Genomic DNA, 17,450 nt, shown 5'->3' on the forward strand with positions numbered 1-17,450 from the left:
CACTTAGACAACCTAAAAATGTTATTGTTGGGCTTTTTTCAGTGTTTTGTTTGTTCGTGAGTAAATCGGTTTGGCTGAGATTAAAGTTATTAGATTAGATTAGATAAAATAAAACTTTATTAATCCCCTGGGTGGGTTCCTCCTTGATATTTACACAGCTGACTAAACGTCAAACAGAAAACTGATTAAACAGAAGTGTGAGACAGTTGAGAATTTACGCCAGTGTCCTGTTATACTTTAGATAGCAAGGATCAGACTGCTGAGTTTATTAAACTCCACCGAGACAGCGGTGATGCTAATCAGAAGGCTAGACCGTCCAATTTCACGGCCATTTACTTCCGGCCTACCCGATCTTCTGAGGACCCGGCCCACGTAGACCGCGAAGGCCGGGTCCTCAGGAGGATGCAGCCCATGAATTTGGACACGACCAATGTCTTTTGTGTTTTCATGTTGTAACATTACTGTGAGAATGCTCCTCTTCCTCAGAGGATCCACCTGTGCTTCCTCTCCTCTCTCCTCCACCTGTTACAGTGAGGGAACGTCCTCCATGATGGAGGAGCTGCTGGAAAGTGCTGAGAGTTTCCTCCAGAGTGAGACCTCTGTCACAGTTCAGAGGATCTACGGCAGCAGAGACCTTCATGGACACTAAAAGTCTCAAACACACAACAACATCACACTGACTCCACTCTGACATCACTGATCAATAATCAAAGAACACACAGATCAAACTGATTGATCAGCCATCAGAGGAGTCGGATCAATGGAGCTGCTTCTGTTCCTGATGTCCCCTGTTTGATCCTGGACCTGAACTCTCCCTGCAGAGGAGACACAACACAGTCAGAGAGGGACAAACAAATATAAACATGACGACAGAGAGACAGATACCTTTGACTTTTAGCAGCACTGTTTTGTATTTGGTTACATTGAAGGTGTTTCCCTTCCTTAAGCCAACTCCACAGCTGTATTCTCCACTGTCTCTCTCTCTGGGCTGTTTCAGGGTCAGACTGAGGTCTCCAGTTCTCAGCAGGTCTTCATTCATCTTCGTTCGGTCTTTGTAATCCTTGTGCTGTTTTTCCGGCTGATCAGAGCCGTTCTCATACACGTGGACCAAAAGTAATGGTTTGGGTTCCTCACGGCACCACAACAACTGTTCATCTTCAGGCAGGTTTTGTGTGGTGTTGAAGGGCAGCTGGACAGACTCCGCCCCCTCCTCCACCTCCACCTGACAGACTGAGAGGACAACAAACACAACATGAGCTGTACAAAGTGTGATTGGTGTTCAGAGCAGCATCATGTGACTCTTGTTCTGCACTAAATGAAGCGATGGAGTGGCGCCTCCTTCAGGCAGAGAAACAGCTCATGGAGAGAAATAATTATTAGAGCAAAAACAAGAGTGGAGCTGCAAATAAGGCCGAGAGGAACGCTGCAGAAAACTGTTCATGTGTGAATTCATCACTTCATAGATTTCTTTGAGCACTAAAATCAGAGCTGCTTCTATTTCTAATATGACAGCTGTACATTAGAGCTGCAACACTTTAAATGTGAGCCATAAAAACATGATACTCTACAAGTGCATTCAGCTCTGACACTGTCACATCATGAAGGAGACGTGGAAATCACTTTGTTACACAAATCAAAGTCAAATCAGTTCTATTGATGGAATATTGTGTGATCAATAGACTGGTCAGTTTCTAATCTAGACATTTATGGACGCAGACAAGAGCATGAACATGGTTTCCTCTCAGTGCTCTTCATGTTCATGTCTGCAATCATGTGAGCTGAGAATAAAACATGAGAAGAAGAAATGATGTGAGTCAGAGTCCAGGAAGTGTCAATGACAGGTTGTCCTGTCATTGACACTTGACAACAAACAAGACAAACCTTTGACTTTGAGCAGGAGTGATTTCACTCTGAGGATGTTTCCACTCCTCCAAACTTCACAGGTGAAACTTCCACTGTCACAGTCTGTGGGGTGTTTCAGGGTCAGACTGAGGTCTCCAGTTCTCAGCAGGTCTTTGTTCATCTTCGTTCGGTCTCTGTAACGCTGGTGCTGTTCTTCAGGCTGGTCAGAGCCGTTCTCATACACATGGACCGTTCTGGATCTCCCATCCTTCCACTCCACTTTAGCGTCTTCAGGCAGGTTTTCTGTGGTTTTGAAGGGCAGCTGGACGAACTCCACCCCTGAATCCACCTCCACCTGACAGACTGAGAGGGCAACATACACAACATTAGAAGTGATTATTAGATGAGAGATGATCCACTGTCATGGTTACAGATATGGAATAAAGCCGTTATGAGCACAGAGCTGAGCTGCTTCAGGACATTCATTCAGACAGAAAGAGGAGACATCTCACAGAGGTCATACATACAAGGATCTTCAAGAAGCTCCTTTTTTCTTTGGATAAATGAGGCTGAATGAAAAGTGAGGAGAACTTGAGGACACTAAACAGAATAAACTTCTTAGTGACTCTGCAGATCATGAAATTAAGCTCATGTGTGAGTTCAATAAGGAACACCTCATCTCATCTGTCTGCTTTCCAGGTGCTTGGCTGCTCGTCTATTCTTTACATTGCTTCCACTTTCCCACACCCTCAAACTCAACGCTGACATCATTACTCTAGTCCAATGATCTCACTGCCTGTCTTCTTCTAGCCAATCAGCCTCCTCTCTGTGTAATATAAATCTCACTGCTCATCTCTCATTCTCCTTTGCAGACTCCTTTATGCAACCCACCTCCTCCCCATCCCAACCTCAGCTCAGTGCTCCATCACTGCAAGGATTCTGCCTGCCATTGGAGTCCAACCCCTGAACAGCAGAACTAAATCCTTTATATGAATAAATCTGGACATGGTCCGGACCACAGACCTGAACTTGTACAACATTTCTCCTTTGTGACATTTAATGTTGTCTCAGGCTGATGTGCTGATTCTGACTATGAAGAAATGGACACGCACTGTAAGAAGGCTAAACTCTGACATGTGACAGAGATGCTGACAAATTTACATCAAACCTCCCAAACTAACTAAATCAACAACACCAGCTGTTGTGTAAAGAAATGAAGAAGTGTGTTACTGACTGAGGGAAGCAGACAGGTTGAACTGTATAGAATAAATCAGCTTTGTGATTAGAAACAAAGACATTTACAGATTTATGGACATGACTGCCATCAAGCAGTAGCTGTTTAAGAGAAGCAGGTGGGTCATTACTCCAACTGAAACCTAAACCTGTGTCTCCACCATCATTTTCCCACTTTGGAAATTTGCCCTTAAAGTGTTCATTACTTCACAACATCACCGCCTGCATTAAGTAACATGCAAGAAAACAGTCCACCTTAAAAGCTGCTGCTAGCTGCTGCTTTCACACGTTAATGAGTGAAAATAACAGGCAGCAGGTCAAAGGTCATCATAATGAGGAAGGCCTTTACTTCATTCACATGAACTGTGTGTTTTCTCTTCCACTCGCTGACCTTTAACCTTTGACTTCACCTGCTGAAGAGAACTTTTCTTCTTCTTCTGTTCGATAGAAGAATCCAACAGTGATGTCACAATAATCCATCAGTGTGTTTTGGCCCTGCTCTCTTAAACTTACTGCACTACACTCTCTATGGAAAGACATCACTTCCTGTGTGCATTTTAAATTAAAAGCACTCTAACATGTCAGTGGACACAAACACTTCATTTCTGAGGGTCCATGTGGGTCACAGTGACGTAAATGTCATCAGACCGTGAGCACGAGGGGCTGTGCGGACGTCGGCTTTTCCCTTTTTTGTTACCGGGCAGATTTCATGGACTTCAAAGAAGTCTAACAGGAAGGTGTCATGTAATGAATTTATCCTTAGTGCTTATTTTCTTATTATATTTTTTATGTACTTTAATAATGAAGGTTTGTAAAGCAAGGCCACTTTTGACTCACAAACTAAGTGCTCAGCCAGACTGAAAAACAGGAAGTTAGTGTAGCGCAGGGGTCGGCAACCTTTCTGATGGCGAGTGACATTTAAAATTTCCTCATCATTTTACCTGTGGTGAGGCACACAGGCGAATTTACAGAGAGGAAGAGGTGGCAGGAGAGGATGGCAGGTTTATCATGACTGCCTCAGTCACTCGGAATAGCCCCCTGAGCAACAACGGGGAGCTCTTACAGTTATTTCTTTTCCTATCTTTTCTTAAGAAAAAATAAAAAATAAAAAAAATAAAAATTTCCTCAGAAGCCAGTGTGCCATATGATTGCATTAGCAATAAATTTAATAATGCTCTATATTAACAGTTACACACTATATAGAACAACTTTATAGAATCATATTTGTTCGCAGATGTTGGCAGCTGTCAGCGAATAGTTATCAGCTATTTGGAAACAAAAAAAGACTTTTTATCAATAACAGCAAATGAACTGAACAACAGAAAATACAAATGCTATTTATGGTCTCCTCACAACAGTGATAAGAAAAATAAACTGGGCCAATATGGCATGTTTGTTAATACAGAGACACACATGTTAATGTGATCTCTGGTCTCCCACTCAGACACACAGGTCTCCGAGTGTCCAGCATTCAGACGGCTACCTGAGGACTCATGTGAGAGAAAATCTGTTCACACAGATATGTAGAGCCAAGTACTGTCAATAAGGCCTCTGCAATGTTCTGAACACAGTGTAAAATTATGATATTATTTTATGCCATGTTATACCCCTAATTAAAGATTGTGAATTATTATGTAGTTTTAGTTTGCATTATTCTCCTGAATTAGAAGAAGCTGATAACTATTGCATTAGTTAAACTGATTTGCATTACATTAAATTGCTGACTTGTTGTGAATGAATGATATTGTTTTATGATGCATTATATTGCTGAGTTATAAGAAATACTGTTCGCAGAAGGTTATTGTCTAATTTGTCTGAGTAGAAGAGAACAGAGTGTGCTGGAGTTTTCTGCCCCATTTCAGCAGGAGCAGATAAACAGGGAGCCAAGGTCGTAGCTTAGGCGCTGTGTGAGAGAGAGCATGTGAATGTTTAGGCTTTTTATGATAAGGTGGAGGCACCAGAGGCTATAAAAGTTTGAGCAATGCTCCACCATTTTGAGATTTTGAGGCTGTCTGCATCAGTGTCCATCTCCCACGTGTGTGATCATTAAATCATCGTTTGACTCAACCCGGCCGGACCAGTGTTGTTATTGTGGTTTTTTCTCTTGTCTCCATCCCCAATATTTTGAACCTTAACAGCTTGGGGGCTCGTCCTGTGGTATTGGGGTGGAATTTAAAAGTTTGGACGGTCCGAGGTTGTCGAACGGACAGGCACGAGCCAGTGGTCTGATTTGAGTGGACAAAAGCCGGCTTATCTAAAGGTAAGGCACTACCTGTTGAATTATTTCCAAAATGTGCCAAATTGGATATGACTAAATTAAAGTCTACTCACTGAAATTACTGGTAGAGTGTCTGTTTTGATTTTGATGAGAATCACCGTGTGTTATGCAGTTAAAGTTGCTTAAGAATGTTTAATGAAGTTGAAGAAATATGAAACTGTTCTGGAGGTAACAGATATAATGTTGGGTTTGAGTCCCTGGATATTGAGCTGAAGGCTCAGGTAGTTTGGTAGGGAAATTAGGACAGAAACTGTTCTGGAGGAAACAGAGACTGGTTAATAGTTTTACAAATTAGGTCAGAAACTGTTCTGGAGGTAACAGATACTGTTTAATTGATATGTTAAAATTTGTCAAAATTGTTTAGGTGAAAATTGTTATAGGACGGCACTGGAAGATGCTAAGAAGCACATAGCCCGGAGGTTACGCTCCCTCCTGGCCGTGGACGCGCGGTCTTGACCTGTCGGCGAACAGGGGTAGTTCAGTTTGGCTTTAACTGTGGGGTACAGGGCATCCCGAAATAAGCTAGGAGTTAGAATCTCCTCACCGTTTAAATGGTGTCATGTGCTTGTTTGGACAAAGTTAAATTGAGTTAGGGACTTTAGAAATCAGGCCATAGGCTGTTCTGGAGGAAACAGATACTGGTTAATTGATTACAAAAAAGTGAAGCTTTCTTCGGTTGGACCCGTTAACTTAAATTTGTCGAAATTTGTTAGGTGCTGAATCTGTCAGGCCTGTCAGTCATTGTAAATATAAGACGTCTTTGTAATATAAAATAGAACAGTTTTGTCTGAGCTTTGTGTGACCCTGTGTGTGACGACAGCGCACTGCAGCGCTGCGAGCTATTTTTAGACGGTGTGTGAACATGCAAATGAGCTGTGACGCGCACAGAGGACTTTGCTTCCTGTTTAGCGTGTTTTTGAGTTTTATAATTTTGATTTGCAAACAATGATACATGCCTGTAAGTAAAACGCTGATTTTGCTGATTATGATACTACAAATAAGGTGTTGAATGACTGGGGTGTGAATGATGTTGGAGTTTAAAGCTGAAACTCAGAGAGGAGTGTGTTGGGAGACTGGCATGTAGTCTGCAGTGCAAAGGTGGGCGTCTTGCCTGCTAGTCTATTTAACAGTGATGAAAATGATATTAAATAAATCTCTCAGTGTGTTGATACAGGTGGCTATGGGGCTGGACCAACTGCCCCCACAAGCACGGCGGCCGAAGCAAAATTATAGTAATGGACACAAAATCAGCAAGAATCAGCAGCTGTGGAAAAGACAGCAGCTAGCAGAGAATTAAAGGAGAAATTAAGAGAAGTTTTACACATAAAATTGCGGCCAACAGACTTGTGGAGGTTGGGAAGGCGCCTGGAGCATCACAACAAGAAGGTGAAACAAAAACACACACAAGCAGAGAAATGTGAGAGAGAGGCACGTGCTAGAGAAATGCCTCGTTTGAGAAAAAACGTTAAATTAGCCCATGTACAAACGCACATACACGCAATGAAGAAACAGCTTACACCCATGAACACGTGAAGATTTTCCAGCAAGTTTAAAGCAGTGAAACTTAACATACACCCGCCGTTACACAATAAAGTTTATCCACTACTAACAAATAAACCCTTTGGGTTGCAGGACAACAACTTAACTTCAAAAAAAAAAAAAAAAAAATCACAACCAGTGATAACACGACAAATTTAGTGGTTAATAAAAGTCAAACTGTGACATGTTTTCTTCTGACTGATTAATACAAGTGATTACTGAATGAAAGAAAATTCCATTTTTGTGCTTTAAACATGATCTTAAGAATTTTAACATGTACCTGTGTTGTCCTGTCAGCTTGGTGGGTTATGAGAGGATTATATGGTGAAAAAAAAACAAAAAAACAAAAAAAAAAAAAGGGGGAGAGAAGGCTGACACAGGGCCTGGTCCCGTTGTTTTTCCCCTCTCTGAGTAACACAGCCAATACAACATGATTTTCCTGTTCGTTTGTTTTTGTTTTTGTTTTGTTTTGTTTTTTCTCTTTATGCTTGATTACAGGCTGCTTTGTCGGCCCGGAAAAGCCGAGGCTGACCCTGGACTCCTGCTCTCCCCTCTACCATCTTTGCTCTCTCCTCTACCATCTTTGATGTGACCCTGACCAAATGCTAAAGCAGCTGAACCCGCAACAACAACTTGAAAATGTCAACAGTGCTGCAGGAAAATGATCTCATGCAGCAGAGATGGAGAGCGGTAATCCAAGGCCCGTTTCACTACACGGGGAGATTTCTGTCAGCGTCTTTTCTTTCTGAGAAGATTGAGAAAGGCCCGGCTCCCACCACCGATTCTGACCACCTTATATAAAGGAACTATTGAGAGCATCCTGAGCAGCTATATCACTGTCTGGTTCGGGAACAGCACCATGCCGGACAGACAAGCACTACAGAGGGTTGTGCAATCAGCTGAGCGCACCATCCGCTCCGAGCACCCTGACCTGCACTCAATCTACAGCAGGCGGTGCTGGACCAAGACCAGGAAGATCGTGAAAGACCTCAGCCATCCCAACAACAGACTGTTCTCTCTGTTGCTGTGTACGTGACAAAGAAATATCTGGATTTGGAAAACGAGGCACTCGCAAAGCCACCAGCATTGTGCCTGATTGGACACACCCCTCTCACACACGCTTTACATTCTTGCCATATGGAAAAAGACAGCTTCAGCTGACAGAGCTGTGACGAGACGCCCATCAAGCCCAGATGAAAAGTGAGGCCGAGCAAAACCATGCTGACCTTAACCACTCTGCATTAAAACTGTGCAGGACAGTGACGGACCAACAATGACCATCGGGCAGCAAAAAGGGCGTGCCAGGGACAGGAGGAGTAACTGAGGTCACCTCAGAATGGACAAAGCACCAGGAGAAAATAAGCTGAAGGCACAGGTGTCGGGGCTCGGCCAGGAGCTGACCTCTGAGAAGAGCCGAACAGCAGAGCCGCAAAAGGCCGTGGAGCAAAGCAAGGAAAACATCAATGGACTTAAATCTGATTTCTACGGAAAAGACTCTGAGGTTTCTGCCCTCAATAAGACCTCGAGGCATCAGAGCAGAAACTGAGCATGGCCCAGGAGGAGCTAGCTGAAAATCGAACCCATCAGGCTTGGAGTCCAAGACACCGGACTTGAAATCAGGCCGGAGCATCCTGGAGCTAGATGAGCAGTGTGATTTGTCCGGTCTGCTATGGAGCGAACGTTAGGGGGATGGCTTCCTGTCGCCTCTGCCGTCCTCCGATCGCTCAGCGTCCTGGGCTGCCCAGCTCCGGACTGAACGCTCGGGCCGAGACACCCAAACAACCATGGACTCCATTCCCGTGGAATGGGACCACGACTACGACCTCAGCCGTGGGCTTGAGAGTGCAAGAAGGGATCCCAGAGAGCCTTGAGGCCTGTGTAAAACTAACAGAACAAAGATTGAGGTCTTCCACTGGGGAGGTGGAAGCTGCAGACTCTCCTATACACCTTCTGGATGTCAGCCGTTCCACCTGCAAACAAACGGACAGCAGTCGCACTTCTGCAAGCAACAAACGGACATCCAGACAATTGAGCTGCGTATCAAAACCCTGAAGGAAGACCGAAGCAAAAGGGTCAAGTTAAGGAGGAGCGAAATAAGGAGAAGATGCTGGACACTGGAGAAAAGGACTGCCTCAATTGGGGCCAGAACCAGTATGGACAGAACTCTGAGCAGCAGCACCAATGGATGCAAACAGACTGAAAAGGAGGAGGGCAGGACCCAGGGCACGCTTCAGGCCGTGGTTTACCCAGAACACTACAACAGGAAAGTGATGAACACAAACACCCACACAAACACACACATCTACATGCACCGACTCAGAGTGAAAAGAAACATACATATGAACATATGCACTCGTTGATTGAGGGAGAAATGACACACACACACACACAAATTAAAATGTTGATTCAATGAACTGAGAAGTGATCCACACACACACACACACGCTGATGCAATGAAGAATGCTTTACTAACAAATGCTGCACACAAACATCCAAATACGGAGTTGGTTACAACAGCAAGAACTGATTGATTATTTATTGCTTAAATGTATTTCATGCCACGCAGAGGGCATTTGTGTAGATTTAGAGGACATGGTCTGAAGCACTTTGATAATGAAAACAATGTCTGTGCGTGATGTCTGTTTATGGCTCAAAGCCTCCACTGAATTGTTTACTGTGCTTCACACAGTCTAACAAGGAGCAGTGGTACAGAGCGAAAATGATGAATGAATGGTGTGAGTTTTATTTCGAAGAGATTATGAAAAGGTTGTGTTGATTCAACTTAGTTGTTTACGTTTTTGCCAAGGTAAAGAGTTGGTGTGTAACTAGTGTCCACTATTGAGTCAAGTAAATCCAACATGTTTTGTTGGTGCAAAAAGGAGTTTTGGTTGATCTTTGGGTTTTGTTTGACACTAGGTTGATTCTATCAGTGAGGTTTGGATTGTTCTCTTTCTCTAAAAGAGAGAAAGATGGTTTGAACTTTGGACATGTTTGCAATGGGCCCCAGTATCTGTTATTATATGAGTGTTTTATTGTTTACGTTTGTTTTTGCTTTTGTTACAGTGCACTGAGATAAGAACATCTGAGAGGTGTGATCCACCGGTGGTGATATTTTGGTAGTTTGTGAGTTCCTGATTTAACAAATCAGCTCTTTAATCCAGGCCTGAGAGATTGAACTTTAAAGCGCTATAAAATATTCTTATTGAAAACAGTCGCAAAGTATTTTTTCTCCATGATTATAATGAGCTTGGGAGAAAATTGACTTATATGGGACACTGATCCTGAAGCCTAAAAGGATTGCAGCGAGTCAATCCAGTACAAAGAAGGAAAAACAAACAAGGAGCTGTTTCCTTTAAAATGATGACGTCATCTTGCTGGTGATGGAGCCTCGAATAGGCTGCGCGTGAGACTCCATTATCAGCAACTTTTGGTATGAATGTGTGTGGATGTATGCATATGACTGACGACTAAAAGTCATGGACTGACGACTAAAAGTTTAACTGACTTGATACTGAGACAAAAACGGTGCTGACTTTAGGATTATTGAATGTCCACAGACAATTCACCCAGCCTGTAAAAGATGGGTGGATGTTTTGTTTTGCTTTGTTTTGTCTGCAAGAACAGAAGAATGACAGAGACTAAAGAGCTGTAGCTTCACAGCAGTGTGAACTGCAGACTGAACCCTTTGGTTGCTAATTTTGAGCTACTGATGTTTGCATTAAGGAAATTGTGTTTTAGTAGCTGTGTTTTAATTAAGGTATTACATTATATTGTTGGGAATATTAAATGCTAAAGTGAAGAAAAGGTTTGATCCCACTCATGACTGAGCATGTTATTATTAACCATAGTGGGTCACTATAGAGAGTCAATTAATTTTAGAAAAAAACAAACAAACAAACAAACAAAAAACCCTCCACCGAGGTCTATGAATAAGAGGGGAATGATAGACAGCCACACTCAAAATGGAGATATGTAATGATAAACACTGGTCCCCGTCTTTTGGGCGCTCTCTTGAAGTAGTCAACAATTTAAAAGTAAGATAAAATAACAGGGGCATGTGCTGAGGGGTGGTGCTGCACAAGAACAAGAGTAAAATAAAGAAAATATTGTTTTTAGAAGTGCAAATTAAAATGTACCATTACACTCAGAGGATCAATATGAAGCTTGATATTTGTTAATTTTGAATGAAGTACATGACTGGTGACTGTTCTGTTCTGTCCTGAGCTTTTGTTTTTACAGCACCCGCTTGATCACACCAACAGTTTCTCGCCACCGAAGAGAGGTACTTGCAAAAATAAAGAACGGGGAGGAATATCATCAAAACTGGAAACAGGTAATCCCCAAAGGGGGTGATAACGCCATAACTTTCACTATGGTCAAATTCTCAAAATTTGACCCTCAAAAATTCTTCAAACATTTAGACACAAAGTGGAGATTTAGATACATATAATGTCGTAAACCACATAAGCATGAAGTATTTGATTCAATAAGATGGTGAAATAACAAGCAGCAAAAGGTTGATCATGTTAATGGTGTTTATTCAAGGGTGCAGAGGAGATTATTATTATTAAAGACAACAAATGAAATAACGAAAAGTAGAGGTGGAAAAAATTTGCGTTAACGGTAATAAAATCAAAACAAAAAGGAATACTAACTAAAACTGTACTGAATGTTCACAAAACTAACTAAAATTAACTAGATTTATAGCAAAATGTGTTTGGTTGCATTGATGTGTGCGTGCCCTGCTATAGTGAAATTAAGGTAGTACGTTAGTCGAGTCGTCTGTGTTGCTGCTCCGTTCACGCGCAGAATCAGGTCAGGAAAAGTCGGGAGACAGCGCCAGAATAGAATTGAGGATGATTTTAATATGACTGTTTTGTAGACATAACAAGAGTCTTGTAGTGGAGAGGGACGTAATGTCCTCCTGAGACCCAGAGAATAAGAAAAAACAGGGAGAAAATATTTTCGTTTTTTCTTTTTTCTTTTTTCTTTTAAATGAATCAAGTGTTATTAAAATAACAATCTCATAAGATGAAGATCAGGGACCAACCCAGAAGTCACTGACACTTCACTAGCTGTAAACTATTGGTTTAGGAATAAGTGATGGCACTGAACTGTCTATTTCACAAAAGTCAATTTATTTAGGATATCTGAGGAAGTACTGATTTTATTTGGAGACACAAAGGAACATTTGGCACTTCCCTCATCTCACATCTGTTTCATTATTGTACCCAATCATTCTACAACTGAAATGCCTTGGACTGCTAACCATTTCAGGCAAGTGGAGTGAACCATATTTTGCTAGACTCTCATCAGATTGGGGCTTCCTTTTATTGATCTTTGGAGAGAAGTCTTCATTACTGGTATTATTCAGGTCTTGTTCACATGTTTGTCCCAGGTTTCTCAGCCAAGAGGAGCTTAAACCCCAGATACTGTGAGTTCTTTTCACACATTGAGATCACTGATAACTCTCAGCAACGACGTGATCTCGTAGAAACAATTAGGTGTTATGGATTCAACTATAATTGCGACACTTATTTTTTTTACTTTACTGGAAAAGATTTCTGCATTTTACCCATATTTTATTTTTAACTCAAAATCAAAATTCCAGATTCTACTACATGTTGGTTTTGCACCAGATAGGACGACAGATTTCAGGTGGCCCTGTGTCTTTCTCTATTACATCTGCCACTGCATCTCGATAATCTTCTCTGTGGCTTTTAGTGGGTCCTGACCCTCTCATATTTTGAAAAATCTATGTTTGAATCTCCCTTAATAATTGTGTTAAGAATTCTCTCCGCCTTTGTCAAAAGTTGGGTATTAGGAAAAAGTGAAATAAATATAAATATAAAGTCCCAATGTGTAGAGCACACATTAATAAATTAGTCATGTTCCCTGTGAAAGTAAATGAGCCTAATTCTTAAAGACCCCTGAAATTATTTACCAGATGTTTATTTTTTGAATAAAATAAAAATCTGAGTTTAACAAAACATTTTAAATGTAAATATCAAGCTTACCTTTCTCTCTTCCATAAAATGTGCTTGTGGGCACGCCAGCCATTTTGAAAAGGTGGGAAAAACAATTGGCAAGGCCACACCCCCACACATGTGACATAATTTTAAAGGTACTGTTGTCCTCTCTAAGAAACATCAGGACTTAGAGGAGTGGCAAGTAGAGTATGAGAGCTACAAGCAAAAAACTAAATGTGTACTACAGTGCGCAAAAATGAATTACTGGGTCATCAGGGGGTCTTGAGGGACATTTATAAAACAAAAAATCCCACAAACCTTAAAAGTGCACTTGAAAAGCTCACACAAGAAGGTTAACCTAGCTTACCTAGAAGACCTCATCAGGGGGAGCACGCTCCCCCTTGTTGAAGAGCTCACCCACTTAACTCGCATCCCAAGAAAATAGCTAACCCCAGATAAGGCAGCGTGATGTATCCCGAGATAACAGGACTGGGACATCTAAATAAAGGTGTGAAACAATCGCCTTCAAAAGGTTATCAATTCACTTCAACCAAAATTAGGAACACTCGGTGCGGCAAGAGTTAATAGTTATTAGTCTCAACACCCAAGGATAATTAGAAGAGCATGACTGATATGATGGAACTGAGAGTTTGTTACACTTAACTTTTGCAAAACACAAATAGAACTAAATTGAAACTAAGGATTTTCAGAAAATAAAAACTAGACTAAACTAGCAAAGAATTGGTAAAAACTAATTACAACTGGCAAAAAATTGAAAATCTGGAGTCGAAACTAAATAAAAGATAAAACCTAATGAAAATGGCGAAACGTTTAAAACTCTGGTGCAGAGATTGGCAAATCTGACCAGGAACGTTATAAAATGGATTGTCAGAACAGTCAGCGTTAAAGCCACATTTGACAGTCCATACTAGGATGGCATTGGACATCTTGGGGGTGGAAAGGGGTTGGTGTGACCAAGGTGTGGTTTGGCTTGTCGTATGTATATTTGAGATCATATGGCTCTGGATGGACCAGTTACCAGGGCATGGAAGGAGGACAGACTCATTAAAGGAGGAGAAGGCATTTCCTGGGATTGGAGATCCTCTGGGTGAGTGGTTGATTAAAAGCATGCATAAAATAGAAGTTATCTGTTGTTATTGATTGGTAATAGATTGATAATTGGCCACATTTACAGCTGTATTGACTTGTTGTGGACGTAGTCGACTTCAGGTTTAAACACTCTCATTAACAGGTTGAAAATAGTGATATTAAAGGAAGAGTATGCAGCACCACCCTGTCAGACGCCAGTGATGGTGGAGCTCACTGATGAATCAGGTGAGCTGGATTCATGGCTGATTCAAAACTAAGATCCCCCTGCTGTGGTCAGTAAGGGGAGAAAAGGGGGTGTTATACTGTTATTTTCAATGTCAGCATTATTATTGTATGAGAATCATGCAACAAGTATTGCATCGATGATCATTTATTGAAGCTTTTGACCTTATACTAACATCTGTGTTCCTGTGATTGTTATAACCTCTGATGAATCTTCTATTTACAGGTGTTAGGATAATGATATAATTTTTCATTGCAGGTGTAACCATGATCATTTTTATACATATTGCAACTTGTTGCTCATTGTAGAGTTGTGCTCAAGTTAATAAGGGTTAAAAGCTACAGTCAGCGCGAATGTCTGACTGATCTATTGAGGGGAAAGGCTTCGAGCATAGAAGGCCGCACGCGCTTACAAAACACTGATATCATGTTATTCTTTGTGATCTTTTCTTAAAGTATGTCTTTAAGGTTAGTTTAAATAGTGGCAGTTAATTAAACGAGATTTATTAAAATATTAAATACCTGAGTCAGAACGTTACACGCGGATCACCTTAAGAGTCTGGGAAACCTTGTAGCTGCCTAACCTTTTCTTTTAATGTTCTAGCTCCGTTGATTTGACACATTGGAATGTGTCAAAAAAGGGGGGGAAGGTTGAGCTTTAACATCAAACCAGGATTATTTGAACATTTTATAACTTCATTTGTGTCTTTAATAATTTAGGAATGGTAAAGCTTAAGCTAATAGCGGTCCGAGAAGACGGACCTTTTAGAGAATCAGTGAAAAAGCATAAACTATCACTTTCATGTTTAATCATTACTCATTGAAATGAACTGAATAGCGTTTAGAAGATTTGTTAATTTTTTGTCTTTTGTTAAAAAGAGGGGTTTCAATAATTTTCAGACACACCTTGCAAATGTGCTTATAACGAGTTGGCACTCGGCCTTTTGAAGGTCAGAAGCTTCGTTCGGCGTGACTGTCCGGACTGATAAAGTGTAAGAAATGCCTTGAGTGCGGAGGGCTAAATGCAAACATGCTTACACACACATAAGATATGATTAGAATAAGTCCCTGGGACATTCTGAATGTTTTAGACCAATTCTGAATCACTAGAAGGTCAGTAGATAAGAACATTAGATTATTAGGGTTAGGAAGAGAGGTGTTTTGGTTTTCTGTCTCTTACAGAGAAAGGAACAGACACCAGACGAGGTCACAGAGATGCGAGGATCCTCCGTAGCAGAGACAGACACAGTGACTGCCGAGACATCAACTGGGTCCAAGGGTCATGGCGTTTGGGCTCCAGCTAGTCACCACAAAAGGATGGATCCCATAAACACAGCAATAACCATGAAGGGGTTGGCGGAAATCCGGGAACACCAGACCAACGAAGTTCGAGAGGCTTTTGGGCAAAAAGGGGACACCTTCCTGTTCCTTTTTCTGGAGAATACACAGATCGTTGTTTGAAATCGGAGCAGAATAATCCCCTGATCTGTGTTACGACTGAAGGGTTGTCTAACCCCTAAGGTTGAAGAATTAAGAGCAGAGGATCACCCAACTGGACGACACTGGTAGCTGCAGCAATAAAATAAAGGTTAAGAGCTCTTCGGACAGAGGTTCTAGTCTACGTCTGAATGGTATAAGGGAACACCAAATAAAGCTGTGGGAGAACAGGGGAGTGTCATCTGGACCTGCTATCCTTGTAGTAATAGTTTGTCTTGCACCTGACTTGCGCAAACACAGAGGTCATCTTACATATGGTTTGCCCCTCAGGGGGACAAAGGACCTCAGGAGTGAGAAGAGATGAACCCGGCCACACTGGGCTACAGGGTGTTTGTGAGGTCATTATTCTAATGACCTCATCAGGGGGAATTGTAAAATTATGATATTATTTTATGCCATGTTATACCCCTAATTAAAGATTGTGAATTATTATGTAGTTTTAGTTTGCATTATTCTCCTGAATTAGAAGAAGCTGATAACTATTGCATTAGTTAAACTGATTTGCATTACATTAAATTGCTGACTTGTTGTGAATGAATGATATTGTTTTATGATGCATTATATTGCTGAGTTATAAGAAATACTGTTCGCAGAAGGTTATTGTCTAATTTGTCTGAGTAGAAGAGAACAGAGTGTGCTGGAGTTTTCTGCCCCATTTCAGCAGGAGCAGATAAACAGGGAGCCAAGGTCGTAGCTTAGGCGCTGTGTGAGAGAGAGCATGTGAATGTTTAGGCTTTTTATGATAAGGTGGAGGCACCAGAGGTTATAAAAGTTTGAGCAATGCTCCACCATTTTGAGATTTTGAGGCTGTCTGCATCAGTGTCCATCTCCCACGTGTGTGATCATTAAATCATCGTTTGACTCAACCCGGCCGGACCAGTGTTGTTATTGTGGTTTTTTCTCTTGTCTCCATCCCCAATATTTTGAACCTTAACAACAGTTAAACTTGTCAGGTAGTGATGTCCAGCAGGTGAACATGCAGCTACATGAACACACACAGCTGTGGATTCCAGCTACTTCGACGTTATATGTATGATTTCTATACATTTCATGTCAGATAAAAACTTTGGTTGTAAGCTTCAGATAATTATTTAATAACAGCCAGACATTTTAAATGAGAATAAGAAAGAAAAGTATTTCTTTGTGCCCCCCTCTCCCTGTTAATGCCCTACCTGGCCCCCCTGGCAACACTTTCCTAGACCCGCCCCTGCACAGTTACCAGCTGTCAGCTACATAGAAAAGCATCCTGGTGTTATTTGTCTCTCAGAAACAGTTCATAACTTCAACTCATCCATGTCACCTAAAAGGTAAACCTGTTTCTCCATCACCTGTTCAGCTCTGATGATTCAGTAAGGACATCTCCTGGTTTCATCTTCATGTTTCCCTCTCACCACATATCCAAACCGATATCATGACCAGCAGCTTTATAGCTGTGGCTTAAGCAAACATCAGCTGATACTAGAAAGTAATATTAAATAAATTCTAACAACAGCTGATCAAGCTTAAACGTGCTGCTGTTGTTTAGCGCGACATCTGCTGGTTTCCTCTTTCTGGCGCAAAGTGGGCGATAAACAAACAAGAGAGAAAAGCCGATCAGCTGATCATTGATCAGTTTTCATGATTGAAGTAGAAACCGGAGAGAATGAGAGAAGAAGAGGCAGCTGTGCAGCGTAAACACAGAATAACTCCAGCTTTGTGTCTTTTTCCATTTCTAGCTGAAGTCCGGGACAAACTGTTCCTTTTCACCTCAATACGAAACG

The 17,450-nt window shown here is 41.5% G+C and overlaps 1 long non-coding RNA gene and 1 pseudogene across 1 annotated transcript; one reads left to right on the forward strand and one right to left on the reverse strand.

Annotated features, from left to right (window-relative positions):
- Positions 1-723: 723 nt before the first annotated feature.
- Positions 724-17,450, reverse strand: part of LOC147333656 (uncharacterized) — a 166,827-nt pseudogene continuing 150,100 nt past the window's right edge.
- On the forward strand, positions 4,654-16,556 carry LOC147333657 (uncharacterized). Its single transcript, XR_015125773.1, has 2 exons — positions 4,654-12,396; positions 14,420-16,556. It is a non-coding gene; the product is annotated as an uncharacterized LOC147333657 (long non-coding RNA).

Source organism: Aulonocara sp. 'chitande type north' Nkhata Bay, linkage group LG3, assembly GCF_057382095.1.
Source record: "Aulonocara sp. 'chitande type north' Nkhata Bay isolate Kocher_YH1m ecotype deep benthic linkage group LG3, A_spYH_male_GT1.1, whole genome shotgun sequence".
Taxonomy (NCBI): Eukaryota; Metazoa; Chordata; class Actinopteri; order Cichliformes; family Cichlidae; genus Aulonocara; species Aulonocara sp. 'chitande type north' Nkhata Bay.